Consider the following 15,562-nt stretch of genomic DNA (forward strand, 5'->3'; position numbering starts at 1 on the left):
ACCGGTGCTACAAGGAGTAAAATAAAGACAGCACATAGTAACAGTATCAGCACCCCAAACCCCGGGTGCTAGATCGGGTGTCCCGGAAATTATGGTTCCGCTGACGACTTTCACATCTATAGCTAGTCACGTGAGGTCGTTGAGCAGGAGGCCGTGCATCCAGGGCGATCCCAAGCCTACTCTTAAACTCACCGTGATGATCGGACAGAATTGGGAGAAGACATAAAAGGGCGTCTACTTACCCCTTGGGTGTCACCGTAAGTCAGGTGGTTCAATGTCTATGCCTTGTTGGGTTTCCTCCAGGTAGCCCTTTAAAAAACCTGCTCGTGCCCTTTACATTAGGGAAGTTTTCACTAATGCGTTTATATGCCTCTAAGCGTTCGCACCAACACACCTCTCTTTTTGGTTATTGTTGATGCTTTTGGTGACCTGATGTTGGCAGTAAGGGAGTTCTTCAGCTGATGCCCTGATCATATCTTCTTTATTCTATATGAAATCCATTGCAGAGAACTCAGTATTTAACAATCGAAATGTGTAGAGTTTTGTGGTTTTCTTGAACGATTCTAAATATTCCATAACATTCTCTGTATTTATCCTACTCATGATTTCAGCAGAATACTCGTAAGCTTGGATTTTAAATCCCTATTCATTTATATTTGTATGGGTGTGTGTGTGTGTGTATGTGTGTGTGTATGTGTGTGTATGTGTGTGTGTACATACACACTATATTAGATCATTATATTATGACGGCGAGCTGGCAGAATCGATGGCAGGCTGAAGGAAATGCTTAGCAGTATTTCACCCGTGAGAATGTTCTGAGTTCAAATTCTGCCGAAGTCGACTTTGTATTTTATACATTCGGGATCGATGAGATAATTACCTGTTGAGTACTGGGGCACAATGTCATCGACTATGACCCTTCCCAAAATGTCAGGCCTTGAGTCTATAGTAGCAAGGATTATATTACATTATATTGTGGAGGCGCAATGGCCCAGTGGTTAGGGCAGCGGACTCGCGGTCGTAGGATCGTGGTTTCGATTCCCAGACCGGGCGTTGTGAGTGTTTATTGAGCGAAAACACCTAAAGCTCCACTAGGAAAACACCTAAAGCTCCCTCATCGTCGTAACCGACGGAGTGCTTCCACATTACATTATATTATATTCCATCACATATTATATATTTATAGCAAGCCAGTGCGATAGAAAACCTTGTGAAATTCTAAAGAATGTGACGTATCTCGAATAATTTTAGAATTTAGCCACGTGTCTGTCAGTTATGCTATTATCCGTCTCCTTTGTTTGCTGTGGACTATATTACAAATAGTAGTAATTTAACTGTTGTTTCAATGGAGGTTTGAAAATTATATGTCTTCACGCGAGACACAACTCTGCTACATTGGCTGTCTACAACTCATCGACAATTTGACATTAAACCGGCGCCATCTCGATATAAACAGCTCCGTCTCTTCCGGGAGTGTCAGTGACATTGGTTATTTCAGCTGTCTACACAAATATATTATCGTTAAAATAAATAAAAGCTATTTAGCGATATCGCTATTTTTGTGGAGTTCATAGTATTTAGTAATTGTATAATATAGAAACTCAACGGTGATTCAGGAAATAATATGATGGTATCACAAAAAGCAAACGTAAAAGCTATCAGGCGCACAAACTGGAAAGAAGGAAAAAAAAAGCAATATGAACATTTACCAAAGAATCCAATATTTTGTTTTTAATTCTGCAATAATAATAAAATGTAATCGTTATCAAAATGAACACAGACTAAAGTGTCGTAATATTAGATAATGAAATTGCTTGAGATCAGTTCAGTATGTGAGTTGAAATACAAACAGCATCTGTGGTACAAACAATTGATACACTCTTCGCCATTAATTTAATTTTTTTTTTCCTTGCGTGGGTTTTTAGAAAAATAGTATGAACAGTCACAAGAATGGCAAAAGACAAAAGAAAAAACTACACAACGAAGTAAAAAGAAATATAGAGAATATAAATACCCATTATCAACGTTTCGAAGTGTGTAAAACAATAAAGTTTTAAAGACATAGAATAACTCACGCATTGTGGTATTAATTACAGATTATGCAAGTCCATTCTAATATGTTTTACGATCGCAAGACGGTTTATGCGTTCATGAATTTGGACAAATTTACAATTGTCAGCGGTTGTCAGGTGTGATAAACTATAAAAAGAAAATATGAGAAGATATTCTGTGTTTTTTAATTATTTCATTGAGCGTTTTTATTTTTTATTGATTCAATAGCTTATTAGTTAATCATCTAAGGGTTCACTGGCTCGAATAACATACGTTTGTTTCTGCTCCATGACATTGAATTCCATAGATGACATTATTAAATAGATCTTGGAAACATGACTTTATTCAACTGTTAATAAATGCTAATATTAAGGAATTAGCGGGTTGTATATAGATTGGTTCACATTAATCCCGTATATAAAGTACCTAATCGCCAACTCTGATATTTGGAAATTATAGAAACACATTAGATTGTTAGATTTCCTCGCAGTTTTTTTTTTTTCTTTAAGAATACTATTTATTTTATTTCAGAGCGAATATTCAAAAAGGTCGTCGATATATGGTATAATATCTAGTTATCGCTACACATATCAAGATGAGGTAAACTCAATGCAAGAATATAAATATAAAACCTTACAAATATTGGCTTTGAGTATAATGTGCTTATAACTATTCTTTATTCTCATTGCTTTTATTATTTAAGCTTATATCATTAACCCTTTACACATGCAAACATTTGTTATTTTAGGATATATTGAACAGCATTATGTACAGTGATCTTTGACTGTTAAAAAGTAGAGGGAGAATTGTCTACTGAGTTCAGCGTGTCAAACAATATAACAAGGGCAATTTCTGTTTTGCTATTGCTTATATAATAGCTTTCATTGTCAATTAATGCTTTTAGTTATGTTTCTATTAGTTTCGTTATGTGATATGAATTATAGATTTCATTTGTATATTGTTTTACTCAACTATTTGCGTCTTCGTGAATAATAGGTAATTTAACACAAATAGTATATTTCAGCAGCGTGCATCAGAGCATTTATCAGTCAAACGTTAAGGTTCTTTCAAGTGGTTGCTTGGCCAGATAACTACAACAGAGAAATGCCACATAAATGAAGCATTTAACGTATGGTTCAAGACGTTTCAGCAACACCATACTCCGTATTTTCCAACTAATCACCTCTTTTAAAAAGAAGTAAGACGGTTTCTGTTTCGCTGCTGTTTTTATTACGATTGCAGTCATGTAATAGAGATCTATTTCTCACTCGCCTATGTTGTTATTGAATGGAAAAGCTTAGTTCTCAGTCTGCTCATTGAGGTATGTTTCACATCGTTTTTTACATTAAAAAATTACATGGAACCGTTAATATACAATTTCCAGTAAGACGAAATATTGTCTCGAAATAATATCTTCATATATCGTATCATATGATTATACTGGAAACCTTGTATGATTAAGATTATTATAGAAAATATATTCTTAAGCATGAGGATGAGCTTAATAGTACTGATTATTTAAAATTAGTCAGAAAGCAGGTGAACATTTAGAAAATCCCATAATAGCGAGTGGCTCAAAATCGCGCTACAAAACAATTGGCATTTCAATTATATTGCGTTATTATGTTTGTTATTCATTTTGTTCGTGTACGAAGTACGTGTGTATTCATCATTATTTTATTTATTCTATTCAATTTTAGAAACATTCAAGCATGCCTTTGACAATTACGGAACGTATAGATTTTAGTTTCTGCGTGCATGATTTTGGCCCAACCTGAAGGATATATATACAAGTAAAGTAAAGAAACATATATATACAAGTAAACAAATAGAAATAGAATCAAAGCGATTTTTTTTTTATATTTGAATTAAATATATATTTCTATATCATCATCACTCATGATTGGAGGAAGTAAAAAAAAAAGCTTACGATTTGAGCTAAAAAAAAAACAAAACAAGAACGTCAATTGTTTAACAGCTAATAGAAAATGCTCATACATAATTCATATATCCGAAAGCCATGTTGTGACAGCTTCAATAGGTTATATCTTTCAAATGCGACGTTGTACTTACAGTTCGTACGCGTGTTCCATTAGTTGTTTTTGTAGTTGCATTCTTCTATGACGCTGCTCTTTCGGTTGTTGCAATTCATTTCGGTTTTATTGATGATAGTTTCTTAGATACGTTGTTTTCTTTCAGATCACATTAATGGTATTTGTAGTTTTGTATTTGTATCATTAGACTAGTCGTTTCGTATCAGACTTGAGCGCTAAATACTGTAATAATTTTGTTTTTCTTATTTGTTTCCTTTTGTTTAATGTGATTTATTTGTTGTTTGAGATTTGTATATCTTTTGGCGTGATATCTATTTTATTCAACCATTTTGACTTTAATGACGGACACTTATATTCATTTTATCTAATAAAAATAAACAAATGAAAAGTAAACTTGCAATAATTGAGATAAACATATCATAAAGATTCTTTGAATTTCAAAGAAACTATTCCCATTTGTCATCGGAATGTGACTCTATTGAACACTAATTGGGTTCAACTGTCAAATATTAGTTTTCAGTCTTGTTTTGTATTTTTTCTCGTTTGTCTACTTTCATTGTTAATATATTTTTCAATTACTTTTCTCTCCGTATGTGATTAAAACTAATAGCGATACTAATACACACGAGATCGTCCACACGCAATTATACACACCAATATACACACGCATGCAAACGCACATACATATATTTATATTATAAACACACATGCATATATACATATATACATATGTTGAGAAAAAGGAGGCAGTCAGAATTTTCGGTAAGTCTTTATTAGAACATTCATTTGTTTAACCGAACACTTCAAGACCAAATTTAAAAACAATATGATCATTTTGGTTTTAATTTTTCTCTTGAAGATTTCGTTTAAACGAATGGAAGCACCAATAAAAATTACCCAAATTTGTGACTGCCTTGTTCTTATCAATATAAAATATCTGCACACCACTTCAAACACCCTATACATACATGCACACATACATAAATACATACAAAACATATACATACATATATATATACAAATCTTTCTTTTCTTTTACTCTTTTACTTGTTTCAGTCATTTGAATGTGGCCATACTTGAGGACCGCCTTTTGTGGAGCAAATCGACCCCAAGACTTATTCTTTGTAAGCCTAGTACTTATTCTATCGGTATCTTTTGTTAAACCGCTAAGTTACGGGGACGTAAAGATACCAGCATCGGTTGTCAAGCGATGTTGGGGAGACAAACACAGATACACAAACACACACACACACACACACACACATATATATATATATACATATACATATATACGACGGGCTTCTTTCAGTATCCGTCTACCAAATCCACTCACAAGTCTTTGGTCGGCCCGAAGCTATAGTAGAAGAAACTTGCTCAAGGTGCCACGCAGTGGGACTGAACCCGGAACCATGTGGTTCGTATGCAAGCTACATACCGCACAGGCACTCCTACGCCTATATATATATATATATATATATATATATATATATATATATACACATATATATATATAATTGATCAAAATAAAATAAAAACATGATGCGAAGGATTCAGCGGTACATATGTTTCGGGCCTTTATTAGACAGATTTATAACAATGCATAATGTATGTCTGTGGCCTTCTTCAGCCGCGCACAACAGCTTCCACAAGGACATGTGTTACATCAAAAATTCTTGGTTGGGGATGCAAATCCTCTCATTCACGTACGACATAATGCGGCAGCAGCATAGAGTTGAAGCGTCCATCTCTTTCTTCTCTCAATGTAGAATGAGGAAAATTGGATGTTGAGGTAATGTAAATAAATAAATACATATATAGAGGTGAAGATGGAGGGGCGAGAGTTCGGGACGAGGGATAAAAAATGTATAAAAAGTGTAAGTATAGAATAATATAAAAATGTAGAGGATAAAGGGTTGTAAGTAGATGTAAAGGGGGTATAAAGAAATATAAAGTAAAAATAGAAATAGAAATAAAAGTAAAAAAACCTGATAAAAACATGATAAAAGTGTAAAAGAATGTAAAGATAAGGGATGTATAGAGGTAATGACCAAGCATGGTGGTCAGGAGATTGATAAAATTTAGTTGTAGAATTGCCAGTACATCAACAGTTTCGTCTGGGGACTTAATGCGTTGTAAATCAGAGCTGATGAGCATTTAATCTGGTTCCTTGAATTAAATGGACTTCTAGTACATACATATCAACATGGATATATACACCCACATACACGCGTACATATACGCCTCCAAGCCAATAAGCATACACACGCACTCGCGTGTAAACACGTACATAAACACACACGCACCCACACGCACGCGCGTACACACACATACATACAACAGAATATCCGCATATATACACGGACATTACGCGCGTACACGCTCACATGTATATACGCGCGCCCATCACTACATACACACACGTATATGCCCACGCCTCTAGGTCCAGGTATAAGATATTAAAGGATGTGTATAAGAACGTATGTAAAGAATCCCGTACTCATGTCAATACGCGCACGCACACACGGCTGTGTGTCCGTATGTGCGTGCACATATACACTCATATACACACACAGAGACACACGCGCACATGGGTATAGCTATAAGATATCGAAGTATGCATGTACATACATGCGCGTGCATATGTATGCGTATACACACGTACGCGGACGCTCGTATATTCAAAAGGTGGATCCATAGGTAAGTAAATAAACATATATAGAGGTGTAAAGCGATAAGTTAGGGGTAAGAATGAGGGTAAGGGTAAAGATTAGAAATAAAAAATACAGTATAAAATAAGAAATACAATGTAATAGTTAGAAATGAAGTATAAGAATTATAAAAATTGAAAATGAGAATAAATGGAAGTAGAATAAAAGTAAAAATAAAATTAAAAATAAAAATAAAAATAAATGGAAGTAGGATAAAAGTAAAAATAAAAGTAAAAATAAAAATAAAATAAAATAAGATAAAAATATAATTTTGTAAAGTTTAACATGAGATGAAGGTGGTTGAAAGTTAGAGGTGTGTGTTAAACGTAGGGGCGGGCGGGGGGAACTGAAAATTGGAAGGGTGGGAAGTGGAGTTTGGCGGTGTGCGTTCAACATCTGAGTTAGAAATGTGAAAGGGTATAGATATAGGGGATTAAAGAGACTACATAGGGAGGATATGGGTGTAGGAGAAGAAATATTTAGGGAAAAGAAGTCATATATGGGAGACAAAATTTGTATATATAGGGGGAAAATGCAGGGAACCCTATATGCACGTACACACACCCACACACACACACCCACACGCACATGTACATATATATGTATATGTACACATACGTACACGTATGTGCACATACATACGCACACACACACACATACACATATACACGCACATATAGGAAAGCGGGATGTGCTGGAGCCGACAGGTTGCACCGGGTGGGAGGAAATTGCATGGGGGAGTTGGTATAAGACCTAAGCAGGTGGTGTTGCAATACGAGGATACCAACGCCCCCACTCGTATTGCAACACCTCCGCCTGGGATTAGCAGCACACGACCGAGCAATGCAATGCAATGCAACTGCAGATGTGCATCAGAGTGCCCGCTGCAGGGCGCATGTAGGGCGACAAACGTAATATACTCATGTGAGGTGAGTACTCAGTTTAACACACTCACCTATATTGGTTGCTCAACCTCCTGGAAATCCAGATACTACAACCACCGGTCCTCGCTGAGACACAGACATAAGGCTAACAGCACCTCCCTCTCTAAAAGAATTTGGGAATTAAAAGACAAATGCATAGGCTTCAAACTCAGATGGTCCATCATCGGATCAGCTGCACCTTATTTAAATAATAGAGCAGGATGCCAACTATGCTGTGTAGAACTCCTTAACATCTTGAAATTCAAAGACAAACACAATCTTATTAACAAAAGGTCAGAGTTCAAACCATCCTGTATACATAAACTTATTAATACTTTCAAATACTACAATGCTTAGGTCTTATACCAACTCCCCCATGCAATTTCCTCCCACCCGGTGCAACCTGTCGGCTCCAGCACATCCCGCTTTCCTATATGTGCGTGTATATGTGTATGTGTGTGTGTGTGCGTATGTATGTGCACATACGTGTACGTATGTGTACATATACATATATATGTACATGTGCGTGTGTGTGTGTGTGGGTGTGTGTACGTGCATATAGGGTTCCCTGCATTTTCCCCCTATATATACAAATTTTGTCTCCCATATATGACTTCTTTTCCCTAAATATTTCTTCTCCTACACCCATATCCTCCCTATGTAGTCTCTTTAATCCCCTATATCTATACCCTTTCACATTTCTAACTCAGATGTTGAACGCACACCGCCAAACTCCACTTCCCACCCTTCCAATTTTCAGTTCCCCCCGCCCGCCCCTACGTTTAACACACACCTCTAATTTTCAACCACCTTCATCTCATGTTAAACTTACAAAATTATATTTTTATCTTATTTTATTTTTATTTTTATTTTTACTTTTATTTTTACTTTTATCCTACTTCCATTTATTTTTATTTTTATTTTTAATTTTATTTTTACTTTTATTCTACTTCCATTATTCTCATTTTCATTTTCATCCCTTACCTTAACTCTTATAATTTTTATAATTCTTATACTTCATTTCTAACTATTACATTGTATTTCTTATTTTATACTGTATTTTTTATTTCTAATCTTTACCCTTACCCTCATTCTTACCCCTAACTTATCGCTTTACACCTCTATATATGTTTATTTACTTACCTATGGATCCACCTTTTGAATATACGAGCGTCCGCGTACGTGTGTATACGCATACATACATATGCACGCGCATATATGTACATGCATACTTCGATATCTTATAGCTATACCCACGTGCGCGTGTGTCTCTGTGTGTGTATATGAGTGTATATGTGCACGCACATACGGACACACAGCCGTGTGTGCGTGCGCGTATTGACATGAGTACGGGATTCTTACATACGTTCTTATACACATCCTTTAATATCTTATACCTGGACCTAGAGGCGTGGGCATATACGTGTGTGTATGTAGTGATGGGCGCGCGTATATACATGTGAGCGTGTACGCGCGTAATGTCCGTGTATATATGCGGATATTCTGTTGTTTGTATGTGTGTGTACGCGCGTGCGTGTGGGTGCGTGTGTGTTTATGTACGTGTTTACACGCGAGTGCGTGTGTATGCTTATAGGCTTGGAGGCGTATATGTACGCGTGTATGTGGGTGTATATATCCATGATGATATGTATGTACTAGAAGTCCATTTAATTCAAGGAACCAGATTAAATGCTCATCAGCTCTGATTTACAACGCATTAAGTCCCCAGACGAAACTGTTGATGTACTGACAATTCTACAACTAAATTTCATCAATCTCCTGACCACCATGTTTGGTCCATAACCTCTATACATCCCTTATCATTACATTCTTTTACACTTTTATCATGTTTTTATCAGGTTTTTTTACTTTTATTTCTATTTCTATTTTTACTTTATATTTCTTTATACCCCCTTTACATCTACTTACAACCCTTTATCCTCTACATTTTTATATTATTCTATACTTACACTTTTTATACATTTTTTATCCCTCGTCCCGAACTCTCGCCCCTCCATCTTCACCTCTATATATGTATTTATTTATTTACATTACCTCAACATCCAATTTTCCTCATTCTACATTGAGAGAAGAAAGAGATGGACGCTTCAACTCTATGCTGCTGCCGCATTATGTCGTACGTGAATGAGAGGATTTGCATCCCCAACCAAGAATTTTTGATGTAACACATGTCCTTGTGGAAGCTGTTGTGCGCGGCTGAAGAAGGCCACAGACATACATTATGCATTGTTATAAATCTGTCTAATAAAGGCCCGAAACATATGTACCGCTGAATCCTTCGCATCATGTTTTTATTTTATTTTGATCAATTTACTCCACCACCTACACCACCAAACGGTATACACAGGTGCTTATAATTATCAAGTACTCACCCCGAATTTCTATACTCAACTCATATATATATATATATAGATATATACATATATATATATATATTTATATTATATTTATACATGTATACATGTTTATACCTATAGACTTGTATATAATTTGTCGTGTGCATATATATATATATATATTTTAGTATGTAGATTATAAACTAAGGTGTAGTCAACAAATACGTGGAATAAAACAAACGTTCGAATATAATATTCAACGCTCGACTACTCTAGATGTCTAAGTCGTTGGAGTAGTGACATAACATACGGGGTTTCTAAGGTAAATTAAATTTTCTGAAGAACAGACGAGACGAGGGAGTACCCAAAGGAAAAGTGAATTTTGCAATATCATTTTAAGCTGTTAGCTTTAGATTTTTACACTTTTATCGCCTTCAAAGTTGTCTCCATTATGAATAAAGATCTGGATCAACTTCCAAATGTACTTTCAGTCCACGACACGCATTTAGTCGTGACTAATTCTTATCTTCCATGAGGCACAAATTTTGCTGCACTTCTTTTCATTCACAATTCCTGGCTCTAAATTCGTTGGCTGGAGTTCCAGGACACACCATCATATCAACGAGTTCGTCAATCGTTCGGTGACGGTCCTCCAAGATCAGTTCATGAATTTCCTCAAGTTTTTCTATCATTCGAGTTGTTGACGCTCGCCCTGAATGAAGTTGGTTTCAAGCAAGGGGTGATCATTCCTCCAGCGTGAAAATCTCTCATAAACTTCTGTTTTGCCAATGGCAGCATCCTTGTAAGCTTTTTGAAGTATGACAACTGTTTCGGCCGCTTTCTTCCAGGGCAAACAGAATTTCCCGGAAGCACGTTGTGTCTTCGTTTCAGCCATCGCGAAAATTGACGAACAAGAGAGACGCATTGCAAAACAAAAAGGCACCAGTATGAGCCCAGGGGACAATACCTGCCGGCAGACTGATGGGTGGCCATCACATCAACGGGCTTCTAGCATCGGAAGACTGAATTTCAACGGGCTTAATCCACACAGAACGTTTCCGGTTACTTTTGGGTACCGACTCGTATATCTTCAGAGTTGCAGAGAGAGAGAGAAAGAGAGAGAGAGAGAGAGAGAGAGAGAGAGAGAGAAATGGGAGAGGTAAATGAAAAATTCCCATCATTACAGAAACGATACTTAATTTACATCCCACATTATGATGTAATATGCATACATACGTGTATAGGTATAAAATATACTAGCAGGAAAATGGAATCACAAGGGTGATAATTTCTTGATTATATGAAATCAAGGAAATGTTTAGATTTATCATAAGTGAATTTGGAATCTATTGGTTTTAGATGGTTTTTTTTAAATAGGTAAGTTGCAGACGACAGAGTACACTAGCCTGAGCTGGAGTAGCAACTTTTTAATGTGTTCACATTTGAAGGTTAATATTTTCCATCAATTTTCCCAAACATTCGGGCTTTGTGTATATATATATATATATATATATATATATATATATATATATATATATATATATATATATATATATATATATATATATATATATATATATATATATCCATGTTAATTTGTCTATAAAGATTACGTTTTAAGTGGGCGTAGAGCTGGCAGAAACTTTAGCACGTCAGGCGAAATGCTTAGCGGTATTTCGCCTGTCGTTAGGTTCTGAGTTCAAATTCCGCCGAGGTCGACTTTGCCTTTCATCCTTCCGGAGTCGATAAATTAAGTACCAGATACGTACTGGGGTCGATGTAATCGACTTAAACCGTTTGTCTTTATTCTCTCTCTGTTTAGCCTCTTGTGGGTAGTAAATAAATAGGTATTTCGCCTGTCTTTACGTGCAGAGTTCAAATTCCGTCGAATTCGACTTTATCTTTCATTCTTTCGGGGTCGATAAATTATGTACCAGTTGCGTACTGGGGTAGATCTGACCCCCTGCCCCAAACTGTCGGGCCTTGTTCTTAGAGTAGAAAAAGGATATTTTTCCTAAATAGGGTCTACACAGATGCATGTGTACATGGTGTCTTACCTTATAATTTACACATTGTTTAATGAAGGTAAAGTAAATGAGCTGATTTTAGTGAAAGAAGGCCTTTTAGTCAATTTTTCTCGAAGATATACTTTTAGTGGTAAGGATTTTCCAAATGTGAAGCTCTAAATATAGTGGATTTGAAGATCATCATGGGTATGGAATCAAATAACTTTATCTCTGTTGCATTTACCTCTGATTGCATTTTCTGTACATGTCGAGAATTCATTTCGATCTTTGTTAAAAATGATTTTTAACAGTTATAGTAACGTGGATGTTAGTCAATCGCTCCTACAGAGATTTCATGTTTGCGGCTAAATGTTATAAAAGCTATAGTTACAAAAGCTTGAGAGGAACGTAGTTAACTAATTTAATCTTACGTAAAACAAACTACATCTCAATCATATACACGTGCTTCAGAATTTCACCATCGTCTGCAAACTCTATTTTATATTATTTAAGAAATACATTATTTTTATGGTAAAATTTAGAATAATTTTACCTTTGGATAAATCTAAAATAATTGTTTCTATTTCAATTCGAAATTTTTATTGTTTACATTCCTTCTTTTTCTGTAATTTTCCACGTTTAATTAGTTTAATTAATAATACTAAGGCGAATTGGTTATACAAGGAGTTTACTCCTTTGATATCCTGCGATTTCTTTTATTTTCAAAAATTAATAATTAAGCGAGAAAAAAATATATATAAAAGGTAAAGACTTAGATTTTTATTTCTAAATGTGTTAGCATAGTGTAAAAGAGTAAAATTTTATAAATTGTCAATAAAATAACTTGTATAAAACGGCCAAGGAGGAAGCCGAAACAATGAAGAACGTCTTAAAGCAGCAGTACGTGAAGTTAATGACACCAGACTCTGTTTCAAGACTGGCGTCATTTAAATCTTACGCAAAACAGATTTAATTACATTCACGTTATCAAAAAAATATATACATTAGAAAGCGTTTTCTCGTCATCACCATGTTGTTGGAAAGTTAACTTATAAATGCCGCAAACATAGCGAATGATTCAGTTTCGCATGCGATCCTCACAATATTAAGGGTATTTTAGTTTCTTTGTTTTCCGTAAAAAAGTAAGACCTATAAAATATACATGACGTAAAGGCAATTCACATTGGCTATAATAAGCAAGACAATTTATTTGGAATGTCATGTGTGAATGTCGGTGTGTGTGTTGTAGACTCCGATGGAATTAAATTCCTAGTTGACCAAACTGATAATGTAACTCAAACCTAGTCGGAACTAACAGCATAAATACCCCAAGACTTGGGTTTGAACATGCAACGTCCCTGCAATATATAGAGAGAGATCAATGTCTTGTGGCTGTAAATATGACGTATCAAGCAATAGCTTTCGGTAGCGTTATGTATCTCTCCTTTATTGCACTGCATATGTGTATATATATATATATATATATATATATATATATATATATATATAAACTGGTCGAAACATGTGTTGTACGGGGACAAACACAGGCACACAAACATATACACACATACATACAAATATACACACACACACATACGCATATATATATATATATATATATATATATATATATATATATATATATATATAAAAATACAGAAATAGGACAAGACGCAAAACGTCCAGACAGATGATACAAGGAAAACTAGGACGAATCATTTGGAGTTTTGTATCCTCAGTCGAGTTTCAGATTATCTTTCCAATTTCGGATGGTTATACTCGATATTGCTCCAATCTGGCCAGTCCCAAGGAAAGACTAACTAACGGTATTACATTTGATGGAAGAATGAACGAGTGTATACGAAAATAAGAACGAAAAAAAAAAACAAAAACAGAAATGTTACACAAATACAAATAACAAGACATAACACGGGTGTCTTTCGACTAAGCACAAATTACATATAAACGACGGACTTCTTTCAGATTCCGTCTACCAAATCCACTTACAAGCCTTCGGTTAGCCGATGCTATCGTAGAAGACACTGGCCGAAGGTGCCACTCAGTGAGACTGAACCCGGAACCATGTGGTTCATAAGCAAACTACTTGCCACACAACCGCGCCTACACACACACACACACACACACACACACACACACACACACACATATATATATATATATATATATATATATATATCTATCTATATATATATATATATATATATCCGCGTGCATGTGTGTATTAACCTGTGTCTAAAACTGTAGATCTCTATATTTTCCTAGGCGTTTGTGAATATATTCACCTATGTAGGACTACACTTGTTTGTAGTTACACACTGTTCTCTATTTCTCTATTTCTCTTTCATTATAAATTACTTATTTACGCGTCTGCTTCTGAATCTACTTCCTTTATTTGATTGATCACTACCTTTATATTCCTAACTTCCAAGTATACATTTCTTCTGAGAGAAAAGATGTTACTAAGTAACCCATGGGAGAATGATTCTAGCTCTGTGGCAATTAGTAGCTTGGTTACTCTTTCCTTTATAATAGTGACCGACATTTGCAAAAGTATGTATTATGCACTATAAATTTTCAAATCATAAATAATACATCTCATATATTCCATATTTGTACTATAATAACGAAACTAGTACGTTGCTATAGAGAATGACCTAAAATGTGTCTTATGCTTGAGATAACATAGACTGCATCGTGATTCAGTGTGATGACAGCTTAAAATAAGTTAGTACCTAAATAAAAGTCATTGTCAGATGAAAACCGCCAGTCTTTTTCAAGACAGCGGGTTACAACTTTAAATCGCATCGACGTCCTAATAATTTGGCAGTCAATTACTTATTACGTTTCTCCTATATTTGTTTCTTTCAAAGCAACACAGGATTTACAATACGCCCTTAGTATATTGCAGTAAATACGATGGATTCGTAAAGGGGCTATGTGAAAGCTTATTTTTGGTCTAATAATTGACGTTTTAAGTATGCTTTAAGTGTTGTCTGTAAAATATAGGATCGAACATTGAAGAATATACATGAGATATTTCTATTTTTAAATTGAGAGTACAGTTGTGGTTTTCACAATTTCGCTGGCTACGTCATTATGGACATAGTAAGATTCTGTGTGAAACAGAATATGCACGTTTTGAAAATTTGCCTTATTTGTTAAACCATATGTGAGATTGCATATACAGTTTTATTGAACGGACAACGAACACAGGAAAATAAGAGACAACTGCGCAGATTTTAGGTCTAAGAGAAAACTGAAAGTATATTTACGGGAGTAATGCCTGGTACGAATCGTTCAAATCTCTTCTCAACGTGCATGCTATTTCATCTAAATATGTTATTGAACAAATCTCCAATACAGTTGTCACTACAACCATTCAGATTAAATTATAAATAGAGCAAAATCTCGATAGCATATTGTGGAAGCACTCCGTCGTTT

General features: G+C 35.2%; 1 long non-coding RNA gene across 1 annotated transcript in view; it reads left to right on the forward strand.

The window, feature by feature from the left end:
* Nucleotides 1–895, forward strand: part of LOC118763788 — a 1,087-nt gene extending 192 nt beyond the window's left edge. The window contains exons 2-3 of the long non-coding RNA XR_004999530.1: nucleotides 127–130; nucleotides 810–895. This is a non-coding gene — a long non-coding RNA (uncharacterized LOC118763788). The remainder of the gene's footprint in view (nucleotides 1–126; nucleotides 131–809) is intronic.
* The last annotated feature ends 14,667 nt before the right edge of the window (nucleotides 896–15,562 follow it).

Source organism: Octopus sinensis, linkage group LG6 (genome assembly GCF_006345805.1).
Source record: "Octopus sinensis linkage group LG6, ASM634580v1, whole genome shotgun sequence".
NCBI classification, from domain to species: Eukaryota; Metazoa; Mollusca; class Cephalopoda; order Octopoda; family Octopodidae; genus Octopus; species Octopus sinensis.